Below are 20,014 nucleotides of genomic sequence, written 5' to 3' on the forward strand. Positions count from 1 at the left end.
AAGTGGGGGGAATGGGGTAATTGGGCGATGGGCATTAAGGAGGGCATTTGAAGTTATGATCCTAGGGTGTTATATGCAACTGATGAATCTAAATTCTAACCTGAAACTAATACTACACTCTAGGATAGCTAAATTGAATTTAAATATAACATTTAAAAAATCTGTTCATCAGAGGAGTAAGGAAATAAATCAGGACTCATCTAATTATGGAATTCCCTGAACAAGAATTCCAAAAAGAAAGCTAGGTTGATTTTGGTTTTGGTAGAAAGATCTCCAAGATATATAGCCAAGTGAAGAAAGCAATTAGCCAAATAATATGGACAGTATGATCCTATTCATGTGAAAATGATAAATATCCACACTAACCTCCATATATCTGTATTGTTGTTCTGTCTCTACCCACTGTCAACACAACTCCCAATGGAGAGGAGTTTGGTTAGGGCAGTGAGACTGTTTGAGTGGCTACAATCCCCTAAAATCGCCTACCCCATAATTACCATCAACAGTAGTTGAAGGCTGCTACATAATTTGTGGGACTTGATGCAAAATGAAAATGGAGGGCTCCTTGTTTAAAGACCAGGGGAGAGGTGGGAAGTATAGTTAAAGGTACTAAAATTTACTATAAAATATAATAGGGGTGAGGTTGGAAGATGGCAGCAGAGTAGGAGGACCTTAGGCTCACCTCCTCCCATGACTATAACTACATAACTACATAACCCTAGACATTGACCTGAAGACTGACAGAACAAACTCCACAACTAAAGGGAAAGAAGAGGCCACATCAAAGAAGGTAAAAAGTGTGGAGAGCCAGTTTTGGAAGATGCAGATTGTTGCTGCTGGAGTGAGGAGGAAGCTGTGGTCACAGAGAAGGGTGAGAGACAGACGAGCATGCAGAGAAAACAAATCCCCATAGCAACTGGCTTGGAAAGTGAGAGGGGCCAAATTTTGTCACTTTTGGCAACCATTGGGACTTAGAAACTGTAGTTTCAAATGTCAGTGGGCTTGGCTGGGTTAGAGCCTGGAGGGCAGGGCCCTACTCTTGGACAAAAAGCAGGCAAACAATCTGCAGACATACAGCATGGAAAGGGTGGTCTGAAGAGCACCTGGGGCACACAGTGGGGAGGTTATTTGCTCATCTCAGAGCATGTCCCATACAGACAGCATTTAGGGAGAGACTCCTCCAGGAAGAAAGGAACAGGCCAGCACCATTTCCCTCTCCCACCACTCAGTATAAGCGCAGAGCCTCCTGTGGAAACCAGTGTGGTGACAACACTCATGACCTAAATTGCACTACACTAAGCCCTGCCACCCCAAGCTCCAGTGGAACTGTCTTTCTTAGGCACACTTGTCTAAGTCCCAACAAGGTGGGGCCCCTCTATGAGAAGACAGGCCCAACCTCTGCTCACACCATGTCTTCCAACACAGGAGTCTACTGTAGCCTTGGTTCCTGCAGTGGTGGTGATAGAGCCTGCCTAGTTAAAAGGCACAACATTCAGGCCAGGGACCAAATTGTCCGCAACAGGCAAACAGAACCTCTGCCTGAAGGAAAAAGTGGCCAGGACACAATAGCAGAGCACATGCAGCACCCACTGGAGACACTCCTGCGAATAATACAAATACCATATGATTTCACCCATGTGTGGAATTTAAGAAGCAAAACAGATAAATATAGGGGAAGGGAAGGAAAAATAAGATAAGAACAGAGAGGGAGGCAAACCATAAGATACACTGGATTCTAGGAAACAAACTAAGGGTTGTTGGAAGGGAGGTGGGTTGGGGGAAGGGATCATTGGTCATGGGCATTAAGGAGGGCACTTGATGGAACGCCTGGGTGGCTCAGTGGGTTAGAGCCTCTGCCTTTGACTCAGGTCATGATCTCAGGGTCCTGGGATCGAGTCCTGCATTGGGCTCCCTGCTCAGCGGAGAGCCTGTTTCCTCCTCTCTCTCTCTGCCTGCCTGCTCGTGATCTCTCTCTGTCAAATAAATACAATTTTTTTAAAAATCTTTAAAAAAAAAAAAGGAGGGCACTGGATGAAATGAGCACTGGGTGCAACTGATGACTCACTAAATTCTATCTCTGAAAATAATTTTTAAAATTTCAATGAAAAAAGAAAAGACATAGGTGGACAGAATTAATAAAAAAAAAAAAACCAACAACAAAACACAAGACCCATCTATATGCTGCCTACAAGAGACTCAATTCAGACCTAAAGATACCTACAAATTGAAAGTAAAGGGTTGGAGAAATATCTATCATGCAAATGGATATCAAAAGAAATCCAGGATACTAATACTTATACTGGACAAAGAGACTTGAATTCAAAGACTGTAGGGGCACTTGGGTGGCTCAGTTGGGTTTAACTCTGACACTTGTTTTCAGCTAGGGTCATGATCTCAGGGTCCTGGGATGGAGTCCCATGTCCAGGCTCTCTGCTCACTTGAGGTTCTCTCTCTCTTTCCCTTTGCCCCTCCCACTGGTGCTCTCTCTCTCTCTCTCTCTAAAATAAACGAATAAATCTTAAATAAATAAATAAATGTAATAAGAGACAAAGACACATATAAAAACAAGTGGGTCAATCCAGCAAGAAGATACAACACTTATAAATATTTATGCAACCAACAAAGGAGTACCCAAATACATAAAACAGTTAATAACAAACATAAAATAACTAATTGATAATAATACTGGAGGACTTTAACATTCCCACTTACATCAATGGACAGATCATCTAAACAGAAAATCAACAAGGAAACAATGGCTTTGAATGACACACAAGAACAGATGTACTCAGAATATTCTATCCTAAAATAGCAGAATACACATCTTTTTCAAGTGCACATGAACATTCAACAGATCACATATTAGCTCACAAAACAAGTCTCACAAATTCAATAAGGTCAAAGTCATGCCATGCATCTTTTCTGACCATAATGTTATGAAACTAGAAATCAACCACAAGAAAGAAATTTGAAAAGACCACAAATACATGGGGGTTAAAGAATGTGCTACTAAAGAATGCATGGGTCAACCAGGAAATTAAAGAAGAAATTTTAAAAATATAGAAACAAATGAAAAAGAAAACACAACAGTCCATAACCTTTGGGATGCAGCAAAACTGGTTCTAAAACAGAAAAATCTCAAGTAAACAAACTAACCTTAACCCTTAAAGGGTTAAAACTGAGAGCTTTTCCCCTAAGGTTAGCAACAATACAAGGCTGTCCACTCTCATCACTTTTATTAAACATAGTAATGGAAGTCCTAGCCATAGCAATCAGACAACAAAAAGGAATAAAATGCATTCAAATCAGCAAGGAAGATGTCAAAAATTTCACTATTCACAGATGACATACCATATTTAGAAACCTGAAAGACTCCACCAAAAAACTGCTAGGACTTAGGAACAAATTCAGTAAAGTCACAGGATACAAAAATCAATGTACATAAACCCATTGGATTTCCACACACCAATAATGAAGAAGCAGAAGGAGAAATAAAGAAAACAATCCCGTTTACAATTGTACCAAAAATAATTAGATAATAATAATAAGGAATAAACCTAACCAAAGAGTTGAAAGACCTGTACTCCGAACAGTATAAAACACTTAGGAAAGAAACTAAGGATGACAGAAAGAAATGGAAAGACATTCCATAATCATAGATCAGAAGAACATATATTGTTAAAATGTCTATATGCCCAAAGCAATCTACACGTAAGATGCAATCAAAATACGAATGGCATTTTTCACAGGACAAGAATAAACAATCCTCGAATTTGTATGGAACCATAAAAGACCCTGAATAGCCATCTTGAAAAATAAAGCAAAGCTGGAGGCATCGTAAATCCAGACTTCAAGTTATAGTAAAAGCTGTAGTAATCAAAAAATTATGGTACTGGCATGAAAATAGACACATAGATCAATACAACAGAATAAAAGAAAACCCAGCACTGAACCTATGACTGTATGGTCAATTAATGTTTGACAAAGCAGGACAGAATATCTAATTAGACAGTCTCTTCAACAAATGGTGTTGGGAAAACTGGACCACTTTCTTACACCATACACAAAAATATATTCAATATGGAATAATCTCCTATATATGAGACCTGAAACCACAAAAATCCTAGAAGTGAAATAGGCAATAACTTCTTTAACATTGGCTGTAGCAACTTCTTTCTAGATATGACATCTGAGGCAAGGAAAATAGAAGCAAAATAAACTGTTGAGACTTTATCACAATAAAAAGCTTCTGCACAGTGAAGGAAACAGTCAACAAAACTAAAAAGCAAACTACAGAATGGGAGAACATATTTTCCAGTGACATATCCAATGAAGGGTTAGTATCCAAAATATATAAGAGCTTATAAAATTCAACACCCCCAAAATGAATTATCCAATTAAGAAATAGGAGACATGAACAGATATTTTTCCAGAGCAGATATCCAGATGGCCAACAGACTCAGGAAAAGATTATCAACATCACTCATCATCAGGGGAGTACAAATCAAAAGTACAATAACATATCACTTTATACCTGTCAGAATGGCTAAAGTAAACAACACAAGAAACAAGTGTTGGCAAGGATGGGGAGAAAGGGGTACCCTCTTGCAAGGTGCTGCAGCCACTCTGAAAACAGTATGGAAGTTCCTCAAAAAGTTAAAAATAGAACTACCCTACCATCCAGCAATTGTACTACTAGGTATTTACCCAATGAATACAAAAATACAGATTCAAAGGGGATACATGCACCCTGACATTTATAGCAGCATTATCAACAATAGCGAAGTTATGGAAACAGCCAAAGTATCTATCAACTGATGAATGGATAAAGAAGATGTGGGCTATCTATATGTGTGTGTGTGTGCGTATGTGTGTGTGTGTATGTATGTATTGTGTGTGTGTGTATATATATATATATCCCACATTATATATAAATATGTGTGTGTGTATATCCACACAGAATGGACTATTACTCAGCCATAAAATTGAACAAAATCCTACCATTTGCAATGACATGGGTGGAGCTAGAGAGTATTATGCTAAGCCAAATAAGTCAGTAACAGAAAGACAAATACCATATGGTTTCACACATATGGGTAATTTAAGAAACAAAACAAATGAGCAAAGAGAGAAAGAGAGAGAGAGAGAACCAAGAAACAGACTCTTAACAACAGAAAATAAACTTATGGTTACCAGGAGGGAGGTGGTTGGTGGATTGGATTAAACAGGTTTGGGGGACTAAGAAGTGCACTTGTGATGAGCATCTGGTGATGTATGGAAGTGTTGAATCATTATATTGTACACCTGAAATTAATATTACACTGTATGTTAACTAGCTGGAATTTAAAGAAAAACTTTAAAAGAAAGAATAAAAAAATTTTTTCTGACTCCCTTTTCTGCAAACTCAGTTAGTCATCAAAATTTATATTTGGGGCGCCTGGGTGGCTCAGTGGGTTAAAGCTTCTGCCTTCGGCTCAGGTCATGATCCCGGGATCCTGGGATCGAGCCCCGCATTGGGCTCTCTGCTCGGCAGGGAGCCTGCTTCCTCCTCTCTCTCTGCCTGCCTCTCTGCCTACTTGTGATCTCTGCCTGTCAAATACATAAATAAATAAATAAAATCTTTAAAAAATTATATTTTTAGGAACCTCATTTTCTTTTTAAAAATTTTTTTATTTGAGCATAGTGTACCCACAATGTTACATTAGTTCCAGGTATACAACATAGTAATTCAACTCCTCCATACATTATGCTGTGCTCACAAGTGTAGCTACCATCTGTCACCATACAGAGCTATTACATTATCACTGACTATATTCCCCATACCGTACCTTTACTACTGTGACTTATTGATTCTATAACTGGAAGCCCGTATCTTTCATTCCTCTACACCCATTTTTGCCTCTCCTTCCAACCGTCTCCCCTCTAGCAATCATCAGTTTGTTTTCTGTAGTTACAGGTTTGATTCGTTTTTTGCTTATTCATTTATTTTTGTTTTTTAGATTTAGCAACCTTAGTTCCATCTAGTATAATGGAAAGCACCATCAGTCACAATGTTGCAAATGGTATTTGATAACTTTTCATTTTGAAAGGGAACTCTGTTGGTGCAACTGTTACTGGGACTGTTTTTTGTAGGCTGTGGCAAGAGTATGATGGATTTCTGATAAGTTGTTTCAAAAGAAAAATTTTAATGCATCTAGAGTAGATGATTCTTGTAGAAGACTTTTTCAAAAAAAAAAAATTAACTCTTGGGTGCCTGGGTGGCTCAGTTGGTTAAGGGACTGCCTTCGGCTCAGGTCATGATCCCAGAGCCCCGGGATCCCAGCACTGGGCTCCCTCTGCTCAGTGTGGAGCCTGCTTCTTCCTCTCCCTCTGCCTGCCATTCCCCTCGCTTGTGCTCTCTCTTGGTCAAATAAATAAATAAAATCTTAAAAAAAAAAAAACAAACTCTTCAGGTGGTGTCTGGCTCCTGTAGTGGAAGTGGTGCATGGGAAGGTGCTGGAAAGTCAAACAGAGGGAGATGTGTCCTCCGGACGGACATGGCTAGCAGAGTAGACCCGCCTCCAGTTGCCTGATTCCTCCTGCTCACGGGACATAGCCAGGGGGCCCCAGCTTCTGCAGTGTAAACAGCCTGGAACCATCATGCAGAGTGATTGAACAAGTCTTTCCTGGGGAAAGGGGAAAGAATCACCTTTAACAAGATTAATTTTTAAATGTTTGTTGGGGTTTTTAAAAGATTTATTTATTTTAAAGAGAGAGAGAGAGCACAAATGGGAGGGGCAGGGAGAGGGAGAGAGAATCTCAAGCAGACTCCATACTAAGCACAGAGCCTAACGCAGGGCTCCATCACAACCTGAGCTGGAACCACAAGTTGGACACTCGACTGACTGCACCACCCAGGCACCCCTAAATGTTTTTATAATGTTTGGAATTGTTAAACTGGCTTTGCTGAAACAGAATCTCACCCTTAAGATACTATTTGAATGTTGGTTTCAATAAAGGCTCTTGAAATTGTTTTAAAAAAAATATAAGTGTAACAGGGGAGGCACAAGAATATATATAAAAAAAGGAGCCAGGTCAGAGAGAGTGGGGAAAATCATTCCAAAAATAATATGTGATTTCACATCAGAAATATGAGCAAGAATAAATAATGTGGGGTTTGTGTTGTGTGTGTGTGTGTCTGTGTGTACATGTGGATGTGTGTATGTTGTATGTGTGGATGGATGTGTATATAGATATATGGGTGTATGCATGTGTGCATATGTATGTATGAATCTGTGTGGGTATGTATGTGTGTGTAGATATATGGGTATTTTGGGGGGGTGTATGGATGTGTGTGCAAATATGTGTAGATGTGTGGGCATGTGTGGGTTTGGGTAGATGGATGTGTGTAGATGTATGGTGTGTGTGTCTGTGTGTGTGTAGATGGGTATGTATGTGGATGTGTGTGTATAGATGTGTGTGTGCATGTGGGTATGGACATGTGTGTGGATGTGTGCGAATGTGTGTAGATGTGCGGGCATGTGTTGGTTTGGGTGGCTGCATGTGTGTGTGTGTGTGTAGATATATGGGGGTGTGTGTGAATTGTGGTTTTGGGTGGATGTATGGGTGTGTGTGTGTGTGTGTGTGTGTGTGTGTTTGTGTGCATAAGAGAAGCAGTAGAGGGAGAGCCTGGAACCAACACTGAGGGCAGAACTTGTGGGAAGAGGAAGCAGCATGCCCCAGGTCCTGAACAAAGTCCAGTGGGACGGATGACAGGAGGGCAGGGAGCCAGCTGTGGAGCAGCTGTGGGACACAGATGAAACAGGGCAGCCCTCAGTTCTGTCTCAGAATGCATTGTGCCAACGAAAGGCAAATCCAAAGCCAAAGAAAAGCTGGGAAGAGTGATGTGTACCTTTCCTGAAGAACATGTAGCCATCCGCCTTCCTCATTTTCCTGAATCCCAGGAGCCGCTGCATGGAAAACATTAAGTCTGGACTCTAAAGGGAGAATGAGGGAGGAAGGGTGTCTGAATGGTCCCCCTCTCTCGTCTTTGTTTTAGTGACCCCCAAGTATCTGAAAACAGATTGGACACTTGTTGCTCTTTGAGAATCGATCTATTGATTACCCTCGCGGGGTCTACAGATGCAATGTGTTTGCTGCCATCCCCTCCCTCTCCTGTTCTCTGCAGGTATACCAGTGACAGATCATTTTTAATTGTCCTTTTTGACCTTTTTGACTAACATGAAGTGGAAGAGGGGGTAATGTGATCAGTGTTCCTTTCCTAAACCGGCCTCCTCCTCCTTGCTGCACAAGACAAGGAAAATATTGGCACAGGGCCCTGGGGGCTCTGTGAGACATCTTGGACTTTTTCCTAAAAATAATAGGACATCGGCTGATGATCTTAAGCAGAGCAGTGTGATGAAGTTTTTGAGCCTACATCAGAAAATTTCACCTCTCTTGACTAACCATGAAGTTTTCCTAAGGGGGATGCCGTCCCGTGCCTGGCCCTTTGCCCTGTGGCGCCATCTCTCAAGCTCAGCGCTGTCCACACTGTTGACCAGATCATTCCATCTTGTAGGCAGTTGTGCTGGTGTTGTCGGGTGTTCATTAGAAGCCAGTCATCCCGCCCCCCAACTCTGGGTGTGAAAATCAAAAACATTTTTATATTGCCAGGTGTTCTCTGAGAGGAGAGGGCGAAATTGTCTGCGTAGAGAAGCACTCTGCCCTTTGGGTTCAAGCTCACCCTTTTTTTCTCACCATTTCATGGGACTCGCCTCTAAATTACATCTATCCAAGATACATGGAAGGCTCCGTTTCCACAGATACTGATATTAGAGCCTTCCATTTAAGCTCCTGTGGATTTTCTTCTTTTGCTGATAAGATGCAAATCTCTTGCTGGCCCTTCAACCACCTTCTGAGAATCTTGTCCAGCCCCATCCCATTTGCCTGACTGGCCTCTCCTTAGTTCAAATGGGCTCACCTCTCTCACATCTATGCCCACTATTCGTGGGCATAGTTCATTATGTGGTGGTCATATAAAGGCTTGGACAAGGGGGGGCATTGGATCACCATGATATGACAAACACTATTCTGTGTTAGGAACTCTCAAGGTCTTTTATGATTTACTGGGGATGACTCTAGACCCTTCAGTTGTTTGAGATTTTTTTTAAAAATGACCTTGAACATAATGATCTCTGGTTAACAAGTTAAAAAAAATCAACTCTTCATACAAATCACTTTTGTGAAAGTCTGAATCGAATTTTAAATATAAATTTATACAATGGCATCTGGTGTTTCCTCTGACATTTCATGTAACTTGTGGAGGTGTACTATAGACTGAATTCCTGTGTCCCCCTCCCCAGCTTTATGTATCAAAATCCTAATCCCCCATGTGATAGTATTAAGAGATGGTGTCTTCAGTAAATGATTAGGCCTTGAGGGCAGAGCCCTCATGACTGGGATTAGTGCCCTTATGAAAGAGACCCCAAAGAGCTCCTTCACCCCATCCACCACACAGCAAGGAGATAGCCATGGGTATTTCTCACCCAACACTGAATCTGCCAAACCCTTGTTCTTGGACTTCCCAGCCTCCAGAAATAAAATTTTGCTAGACCAGCTTAAAGAGACTAAGAGAGGCTCATATAAGAAATGGAAAATGGCTTCACAATTTATTTATAACTCAAAATACCTGTTTATGTATTTTAGCACTGTATCTTCAGTTACAAGGAAAACACTTTTAAACTGTCTTCCTGATTAATAATCAGTGCACCGGAAGCTTTAATCAAATGTGTCTAATGTGATGATCTTTAAATTTCCATTTTTATGTGTTGTTATTTGTTGCAGTGTTGCAGCAGTTTTGAAAACCAGAGATTCTAAATTCTTCAAAGAATTGTAACTCCCGATGTACTTTACTGCAATGGTCATGGATACACTTTTATTTTGTTACCATTTACTGACAAAGTTTTCTACCCCAGCACCGGCAGTTCCTGTCCTAGGGCTCAAGCCAGAGTTAATATTTGTGCAGACGCTGCAAGGACAGGCTCTGGGCATAGAAGGGCAAGATTGCCTCTCACACCGGGCCCCATCACTGCCTCTAGGCAGAAGCCATCCCCTCTCTCAGGGCTCTAGCCACCCCACCACCACTTCTATTTTTTACTGCTGCTGCACCATTGTCACTGGCCCACTGTCTCCCCTCTGGGCTGCATGGCACCCCAGGCTCCCCCAGATGCACTGGTGCACACCAGGTGGACTGACCACCTGCTCAGCATATATATAACCTACCATGCACATTGTGATCCAGTGTATCTCTACCACTTACGTGTACACTCCATAGTCACATTGGACTATAATTATAAAACACAAGTCCAAAGACAAAATTATTTTTTAAGGATTTTATTTATTTATTTGACAGAGAAAGAGGCAGAGAGAGAGGGAACACAAGTGGGGGGGGAGTGGGAGAGGGAAGGGTCCCCGTTGAACAGGGAGCCCAATGTGGGGCTTGATCCCAGGACCCTGGGATCATGACCTGAGCCAAAGGCAGGTGCTTAACAACTGAGCAGCCACCCTGGAACCCTTCAATGACAAAATTATTAAAAATGTCAAGACAGCAACCCCACATGTGGCACATTCTTAAACAAGCCTGGAGGAGTGGGTTTGTGTCCTCAACCTAGTAGTTTGGCACCTGAGGGACCATTCTGCTAGTTTTTATCCCAAGTGAGTATAAACCCTCTTTTGGTTTCTGTGATTCAGATTATGTGAAGAATGGTTGAAAACCTCCCCCCGATCTGAGAAACACCAGTTGTTTTTATTTTTTTATTAACATATAATGAATTATTAGCCCCAGGGGTACAGGTCTATGAATCGCCAGGTTTACACACTTTACAGCACTCACCACACCAGTTGTTTTTAAATACAACTAGTGGAGTAATGGAGTGGCGAAGGGCCTAGACTCTGGACCTGTATCACCAGGAACTTCATCTTGGCCACGGACTAGCTATATGACCTTGAGCAAGTGATAAAGTCTCTATTCAGGCATACCTTGTTTTATTGTACTTTGCTTTACTGAGCTTTGCATATAGTAGGGTTTTGTTTTTTGTGGTTTTTTTTTTCACAAATTGAAGGTTTGTGACAGCCTTGCATCAGCAAATCTATTTGTGCCTTTTTCCCGATGTCATTTGTATCTCTGTGTCACATTTTGGTAATTCTTATAATACGTCAAACTTTTTCATATCATTATTATTATTATTATTATTATTATTTGTTATGGTGATCTCTTATTAAGGATCTTTGATGTTACTGTTTGTCATTGTTTTGGGGCACCATGAACTGTGCCACATAAGGCAGGAAATTTATTTGATAAATATTGTGTGTGTTCTGTTTGCTCCACCCTCCAGCCGTTCCCCTTCTCTCTCATTCTCCTCAGGCCTCCCTATTCCCTGAGACACAATATTGAAATTAAGCTAGTTAATAACCCTACAATGTCCTCTAAGTGTTCAAGTGAAGGGAAGAGTTACAGGTCTTCAAGAGCTAAAAATGATTAAACTTAGTGGGGAAGAGATGTTGAATGCCAAGATAGGGCAGAAGCCGGGCCTCTTGCATCAAACAGTCAAATTGTGAATGCAAAAGAAAAGTTTCTGAAGGAAATTAAAATTGCTACTCCAGTGGACACACAAATGGTAAGAAAGTGAAACAGCCTTGGGGCACCAGGGTGGTTCAGTCAGTTAAGCATCTGCCTTTAGCTCAGGTCATGATCTCAGGGTCCTGGAATCAAGCCCCATGTCAGGCTCTCTGCTCGGTGGAGAGTCTGCTTCTTCTCCTTCTCCGTCTGCCTGCCGCTCTCCCTGCTTGTGCTCGTTCTCTCTGTCAAATAAATAAAATATTTATTAAAAAAAAATAAAGTGGAACAGGCTTATTGCTGATATGGAGGAAGTTTAGTGGCCTGGATAGAAGAACAGACCAGCTACAACATTCCCTTATGCCAAAGCCTAATTCAGAGCAAGGCCCTAACTCTTCAATTGTGTGAAGGCCAAGAGAGGTGAGGAAGCTGCAGAAGAAAAGTTTGGAGCTAGCTGATGTTGGTTCATGAGGTTTAAGGAAAGAAGTAGTCTCTAAACACAAAGGTGTAAAGTAAAGCAGCAAATGCTGATGTAGAAGCTGCAGCAAGTTATCCAGAAGATCTAGCTAAGGTAATTCATGAAGGTGGCTATGTTCAACAACAAATTTTCAATGTAGACAAAACGGCCTTCGATTGGGAGAAGACGCCATCTAGGACTTTCATAGCTAGAGAAGAGAAGCCAGTCCCTGGCTCCAGGCTGACTCTCATTGGGTGCAAATGCAGGTGGTGACTTTTAGGTGAAGCCAATGCTCATCTACCATTTTGAAAACCCTAGGGCCCTTAATGGGGTTCACGGCTGGCTCAGTCGATAGAGCACGTGACTCTTGATCTCAGGGTCATGAGTCTGAGTCCCACATTGGACACAGAGTTTATTTTTTCCCATTTTATTTTATTTTATTTTATTTTATTTCTTTTCAGTGTTCTAGCATTCATTGTTTATGCACCACACCCAGTGCTGCATGCAATATGTGCCCTCCATAATACCCACTACCAGGCTCATCCAACCCCTTTCCCTCCTCCCCTCCAAAACCCTCAGTTTGTTTCTCAGAGTCCACAGTCTCTCATGGCTTGAGATTTTATTTGTTTATTTGACAGACAGAGATCACAAGTAGGCAGAGAGGCAGGTGGCGGGGGTGGGTGGGTAGGCTCCCTGCTGAGCAGAAAGCCCGATGCAGGGCTCGATCTCAGGACCCGGAGACCATGACCTGAGCCGAAGGCAGAGGCTCAACCCACTGAGCCACACAGACGCCCCCAGAATTAAAAAAAAAAAAAAAAAGAATTCTGCTAAATTACTCTGCCTGTGCTCTATAAATGGAACAAAGCCTGGATGACAATACATCTGTTTATGTGGCTTACTGAGTATTTTAAGCCCACTATGGAAACCTACTGCTCAAAGAAAAGACTCCTTTCCCAAGGACAATGTACCCAGTCACCCAACATTTCTGATAGAGATGTATGTACAATGAGGTTAATGTTGTTTTCATGCTTGCTATGCAACATCCATTCTCTAGCCCATGAATCAAGGAGTAATTTTAACTTTCATGTCATTACTGAATAAATACCTTTCCTAACAGTATTGCTGCCATAGTGATTTCTTTGATGAACCTAAGCAATGTAAATGGAAAACCTTCCAGAAAGGATTCACCATTCTAGATGCCATTAAGAACATTCATGATTCATTGAAAGAAGTCAACATATCAACATTAACAAGAGTTAAGAAGTTGATTCCAAGCAGAGTTTTCCCTCTCAGAACCCTGATTTCCCCCTTCAGCCAAAGAAAAGGTGATTGTTTCATAGCCTTGTGCCTGCAACTAGGACCCTGCAATGGTCATCAGATCCATGGGGGATTTCAGACACACTGAAGGAGAAAGGGGGGACTCATCTGCACAGCTCCAGACAGTTCTTCACCCCTCTCCCTCCATTCATTGCCACTAAGAAGTTGCTGATCAACCCTGTGGCCCAGGAGCAGTGCAGAGCAGACAACCAGACCTGCATGGCCCCTTCCCTTCACAAGCTTGGAGAAAGGCAGGATGCCTGCCACCTGAGCCCTCTCCACCAAGGGTTTCATTCTTCCTCTGAGGCTCTGATGGGGGTGGGTTCCCTCTGCCAGGCCCAGCACATGATTGGAAGAATGAATTAAACGCCCAGTTCTTACTGTTAAGTTTTGCTATGCAATCACAGCTGCCATGATAGATATTTTTTTTTAAAAAAGATTTTTTCTTTATTTATCTGACAGAGATCACAAGTAGGCAGAGAGGCAGGCAGAGAGAGAGGAGGAAGCAGGCTCCCTACAGAGCAGAAAGCCCGATGTGGGGCTCGATCCCAGGACCCTGGGATCATGACCTGAGCCGAAGGCAGAGGCTTTAACCCACTGAGCCACCCAGGTGCCCCATGATAGATATTTTTTAATCAGTGCTTGGTTGGTTTTAAATAAAATGCACTCTATTTCTTAAAAAAAATAAAAAAAAGGTCATGGGTGACTTTTGACTTTGAGGTGTTCAAGATTTCAGTGGAGGAAGTATTTGCAGGGTTTGAGGGATTGACTCCACTTTTGAAAGAAGTTCTACTATGGATAAAATGCTATCAAATGGCTCTACATGCTATAGAGAAATAATTTTCTCTATAAAGGAAGAGTAAATCGATGTGGCAAACTTCATTGTTCTTATTTTAAGAGATTGCCACAGCCGCCCCAGCCTTCAGCATCTATCGTCCTGATCAGCCAGCAGCCATCAACACTGAGGCCAAACCCTGCACCACCAAATAGATTACAACTCACTGAAAGGTCAGATGATTGTTAGCACTTTTTTAGCAATGGAGCTTGAACTCAAGGCCTCAAGATCAAGAGTCATGTGCTCAATGGCCTGAGCCAGCCAGGTGCCCCAACAATAAAGTATTTTTAAATTGAGGTATCTATGTTGGTTTTTTAGACAAAATGTTGTTGCACACTGAATAGGCTAGTATAGTGTAAACATAACTTTTATATGCACTGGGAAACCAAAAAGTTCATTTAACCCACTTTATCATGATATTCACTTTATTGCAGTGTTCAGGAACTGAACCCACCATATCTTTAAGACATGCCTGTATTCCTTATACTTAAAATAGGGGTAGTACCTGTCCCTACTTTACAGGGTTGCTCTAAGGATTGAGTGAGTTAATGCATGCATATAAGGAGCCTAGAACAGTGCTCAGCACATCGAAAGTCCTCAGATAATGCTACTTGTCATTACTTTTGTTTTCACTGTCCTTGTACTTCTCAGTCTGTTTTGGAGCAAGCCTATTCTTCCTCATGTAATTTTTCCATTTCCCTCTCTTTCTCCTGTAATTTATAGTCCACTTTAGCCCTTATCATTTTTCATCTAACCAGTTAAATGTACATAACATATGCAGAGAGATGAATTGGAAAAGAGGCCACTGAGGTTCCCCCTAAGGAAGTAGACAGGGACTAAGTGGTGGGCAGGGGGTATCTTCAGCCTGTTTGAATGTTTACAATGGGAATGCATTTACTATTGTTTCTGCAATTAAAACGAAATGTTTATAACTGCTAAGTGGAGGTGGGGTAGGGGAGGAAAGACTCCAGGGCAGCCTCCTTCTATGGCAGCCAGTTCACATCATGCACTGATGCTATGAGGGATACAACCAGACAACACATTTCCAGGACTGCAGCCAGCTGCCCCCTATCCATGGCAGTGCCAAGAGTTCCTTTGTCCGCAAAATATGCCTCAGATTCACCTCTCTGCTGGCTTTGCCTTTCCCATTAGCCTTTAGCATGCCCACCCTGCCGCCCAAGGACACCAGGGAGGAACTCTGGGGGATGAGTACTACTGTACCTGGGTCAGATGCCACCTCCTGTGAAGGCCTTCCTGACATACCAAGTGAACATGTTTGAATTAACTGTGGCTCTTTGTTCTCACACATGTTGTTGATACCTGCCTAGGCAGCACTTAGAGTTTGACTTTTTTCGGCCTTGTGTTGTTCATCGAACTTTGACTCTCTCATTAAACTGTTTACTTGGTAAGGGTAAATACAGGGTCTATTATTCATGGCTGGAGACCCCACCCCAGTCACCACCTGTACCTGGCTCAGTCCATCATAAATGCTCAGGAAGTGTTTTATTGAAAGGGTACCCTGAACTGCCCCCCTTCCCCACACCACATTAGGACTTTTGCATTTTATTCCTTCTGCCCTGTCCCTGGCCACTTCATATTATTCAGATCTCAGATTACACACTGCCTTCTCCAAGCACCCTTCCTTGAGTACCCTATCTAAAAACAGACTAACTTCTACCCGAATCCTTCTCTATCTCATAACTTGTTTTATTTCCCTCAAAGCACTCACTGCAATCTGAAATTCTCATGTTTGACTCACTTTATTGTCTGTTTCCCTAGCTGGGATGTGAATCACAGGAGGGCAGGGACCTTGTCTTTTTGTGTTTGCCTTGAGTCCCCAGTGCTTAGGACAGTGACTGGTATATAGCACGTGCTGAATAAATATATGAATGAAACTCTATTTGTTTGGTTATTGACTGATCCCCGAGTAGAATGTCAGCTCCATGGAGGCCAGGATCTTTTCTGGGTTATCACTACATCCTCAGCACCTAGCATGGTGCCTGGTGCATAATAAATGCTCAAGAATTTCTGGGTCAGTGAATTAATGTCTCACACACACTTTAACATAACATGCTCCAAACTGAACTTAGTTTCTTCTCCACCAAACCTGCTTTTCCTTCTGTGCACTCTAGTTCAGTCAATGGCATCATTATCCACTTCTGACACCCAACCCAGAAATGAACTCACACTCCTTTCACTCCCTCATATACTAGTTTCGATTAGTCTCCAAGCCCTGCCTATTCAACCTCCAAAATATTCCACTTATCAAATCCTTTTCTACCTGTGTGGCAGCTATCTTGATCCAGTCCTAATCTTTTTTTTTTCATTACTAATGCAACAGCCTCCTCCCTCCTATCTCCCTTCATTTTTCTTTTTTATTGTGGAAGACTTCATAACATTACATGGCATCCTTGGGCAGGGGCCATGTTAATCTTCTTTGTGTCTTTCCAATTTTATTATGGCCAAAATGAGTCCATCCTGTCTCCTTGTGAAGCTAAGAAGGCTTTACCTGTGGGATCTATCACTTGCCATATGGTCATGTTGTCATATGTTTTTATAAAGTTTGCAAACTATATTTAAAGCACAATTGGTTAAAACTGCTTTCCTCTTCCACTGGTTTCCTCCTAGTCACACTTTCTCTTGTATTAGGTGGTGTTGGAGCTGCCTGACATTTTTGAGAACCAGCTAAGTGAAAGCTGATTTAGGAGTTACATTTAGTTTGGGTTTGGTGAGACATTGTATCTCTTCGATTTATAATTATTACCCAGGTGTAGTAATAGCTTCTAGAAATACTCTGTCCACCTTTGAGCCTAATTTTGTATTCATGACTCTGTTTCTTAAACTCCTACCTCATAAACTGTTTAAGTTTCACGTCCCACTAAACCTCGATTTTTCCCTGGCTAAGACACAAATGTGACTCAGTTGCCCTCGCTCAAACACTTTCAGTGGTTTGTTATTGCTTACAGGGTAAAATCTAATACTTAATTTCTCTTTGTAAACATTTTCTCATGTGCTTCTGTGCATTTGTACATGTTGATTCTTTTATCTACCATGCTCGTGCTTGTTAATTTATTGGACCTACAGATCTCCCTGACGCCTTCCTTGACAGCAATAAGCAACTTCTGATGCACTTTCATGATTTTATTTTGTACCTTGCAAGAGGTACCTGTGTGCTTAGTGGACCTTGTAATATAATTGTTGACTTGCAAGCTTGTCTCCTGCCTCTGCTGGCAATTTTCCCACTGCAGGGTCCCTCTTCAACATTGTATCCCCTGGACCTAAGCCACCACTACTTAGAAAATTGGTGTGCACACATATAATTTCTTGTTTAAAGTGGTGAGAACCTTTAAAAAAATGAAATAGTAAGAGGATTCCTAGAGAATATTCTAGAATGTCAGGAAACACCAGCGCCATCTTAGAGCATGTGTGTGGAGCTCCATTCTTTCAACCTCTTCTCCCACCCAACCCTCAGGCTGTAGTCAGAAAATCTTGGGACTTGTGCATGAAAATCCTACACTGTATCTGAAGCAAACTGAACTGAAACAGTGGAGTCAAAGAAAAGAGAGTTCAGAGGGCGCTGGGAAGTAGACAGAAGCTTCATGAAGGAACTAGGATTGAGGGACCAATTGAGGGACCAATGACAGAACTCGGGGATAGTAGAGGGTGCAAAGTTCAACTTCTCGGCTCTGAAATTCAAGCCACGTGTCTTCCCTAAGCCCATGTGGTCACTTGAGAATAATAAAAAAGAGCTTCCCTTACAGGGTGAAGAATAAACGCTTCGGAGACGGTGCAAAACAGCCTAGCCACTGAATGTGCTCGAAGACCAGAAGCTGTTGTGCGTACTACACCCCTTCCCTGGCCCAAGCCCGTCCCCACCGTCACCCATTAGTTTTGCCAGTTTGCAGTCACTGAGTTCACCTCCCCTAATAGGACGAGAAGGGTGGGGATGGGGAGGGGAGGGAGGTAGAGAAGGAAGGAGTGGAGGCGGAGGAGGAGTGTGAGTTAGTATGTATGTGTTGGCGCCGGGGGTGCTTAACTCCCCGTTTACCCTGAGGAGGAGGAAAACTGGGAAGGTTCTGGCCCCACTCAAAATGGAGCCAAGCGACTGCCTCGCCTAAGATGGTGGCTTAAGGTCCTCAGTCTCGATTGGTTACCTAGAAGAAACGAACAGGACCAAAGGTAGTCGAATCCCGTCCCCTTTTCTCAAGGTGGCGCCCCGCCTCTGCTGGCGTCACGCGGGAGCCTCTAGCTTCCCTTCCCCGCCTCTGCCGCGGTTACCTCCTGTGCCCAGCCCTCATAAGATGGCGGTCGGGTAGCTTCCCCGCGGCGCCGCCGCCACTCTCAATATGGTAGCTGTTTATCCCATATTTCTCCTCCCCATTTCGTTTCAACTTCCTCCTTGTTTTGAATAAACTTTATTGACTACTTCGAATCGCCTACCATTGCCACTGGGCTGCTCCCGGCGACTTTTCAGGCAGTTTTCTCTCCGACCTGGCCGCAGGCGCAGCTAATTCCTGGTTGGCTTCCTTGCGGCGATCTCCTGCTGGCCCAGCGACGACGCCGTTTGCTTGTTCACCCAGCGGCCACCGGCTAGGCCTGAACCGCGGGCTCCAGTAGGCCCTAACGCCGGGCCCGGAGCAAAACCGTGGGGGGAAAGCTGCCCTGAAGCACTACCCGGCGCCCGGGGCCGCGAGACCCAGCGGGTGGTTCTGCGGGAAGGCGAGCAAGGTTCGCAGAGTTGCCGTGACGATCCCAGAATTCGGCGCGCGCAGCCGGTGGGGCCGGAACTGCTGGCCGATCCTCCGCTCAGCTAGGCGCCCAGGCGCTCCAGAGCGAGCCCGGCTCCCGGCGCGTCGCTGGAACTGAACTTCGCGAGTGTGAGCAATCCCTGCAGCTTTGCAGATGAGGAGGTCTCTGTAGGGCTTGGGACGAAAGACATTCTTGTCAGATTTGGGGCGTGAGGAGGTTCCTGTCATTTTGGGAGGCGTGAGGCGATCTCGTAAGTTTCGGGGGCTGCAAAAAGATCCTGTCAATCTTGGGATTTGTGAGATCTCTGTCAGTTTTGGGGGACAAGGGAGTCCTCGTCACTTTGAGGGGACTGTGAGGAAATGCCTTCCTGTTTCTGATCGTTGGCGGGGGGGAATCCTTGCTTAGTTGCAAGAGTGTGAAGAAATTCTAGTCAGTTTCAGGGGTTTAAAGAGATCCTTTTTAGTTTTGGGGGTGCAACGGGAACCCTTTCGTCTTTGAAGTAGGGGACGATCGGATCAGTTCTGAGATTTCTTTCATTTGTTGGGGTGATGATACTCCTGACTGGTTGGGGATGGAATGATTTTGAGAGTGAAGGAGAAGACCATTTAAACTCTCAGCATAACCCAGAACTGTGATTTGAGTTGGGCGCCTAGTCTTGTTTGCCTTGTTCTTGAAGGCATCAAGGTAATTGTCGAGTAATCTGAGCCAACTTTCAGGGATCCCTCATCTCTCTCTAGTTGCCCCTATGTTGGGGGGTTGAGAGAAGGGGTTTTTTCTGATGTACCCCAGCGTATTTCTATAGGCTCTCGTTTGCGTCATAATAGAGCCCTAGGAAGAAAAAGGTTGTGAGCAAGGAGAGGGTACAGTGAGGGATCAAAGAAGCTTCCTGAAGGCGTCATATATTTCCCTGAAACCCGGAAAGAAGTTATCACGACTCTGGGGGCCGAAGGAGGTAGGGAAAAACAAAAAAATCCTCGACCGTCAAACGCCGTCCTTTATTTGTTAAGGAAATTCTGGAGGCCGGTGGACTTTTCTCTGATTGCCCCCTACAGCCACACCAGCT

General features: G+C 43.1%; 1 protein-coding gene and 1 non-coding gene across 7 annotated transcripts in view; one reads left to right on the plus strand and one right to left on the minus strand.

Annotated features, from left to right (window-relative positions):
• Positions 1-16,576: 16,576 nt before the first annotated feature.
• On the minus strand, positions 16,577-16,679 carry LOC123389901. The gene has a single exon (XR_006604582.1). It is a non-coding gene; the product is annotated as a U6 spliceosomal RNA (small nuclear RNA).
• Positions 16,680-18,463: 1,784 nt separating this feature from the next.
• Positions 18,464-20,014, plus strand: part of PHF8 (PHD finger protein 8) — a 98,554-nt gene continuing 97,003 nt past the window's right edge. The window contains exon 1 of one of the 6 annotated variants that reach the window (XM_004780593.3): positions 18,464-19,201. The gene's annotated coding sequence lies outside the window, so the exon portion shown is untranslated. Of the gene's footprint in view, positions 19,202-19,246; positions 19,904-20,014 lie in introns of those variants that run through there. The other 5 variants (XM_004780589.3, XM_045072772.1, XM_004780592.3 and 2 more) reach the window with 5 other exon arrangements.

This window comes from Mustela putorius, unplaced genomic scaffold, assembly GCF_011764305.1.
Source record: "Mustela putorius furo isolate JIRA1106 unplaced genomic scaffold, ASM1176430v1.1 tig00004068_pilon_pilon_pilon, whole genome shotgun sequence".
NCBI classification, from domain to species: domain Eukaryota; kingdom Metazoa; phylum Chordata; class Mammalia; order Carnivora; family Mustelidae; genus Mustela; species Mustela putorius.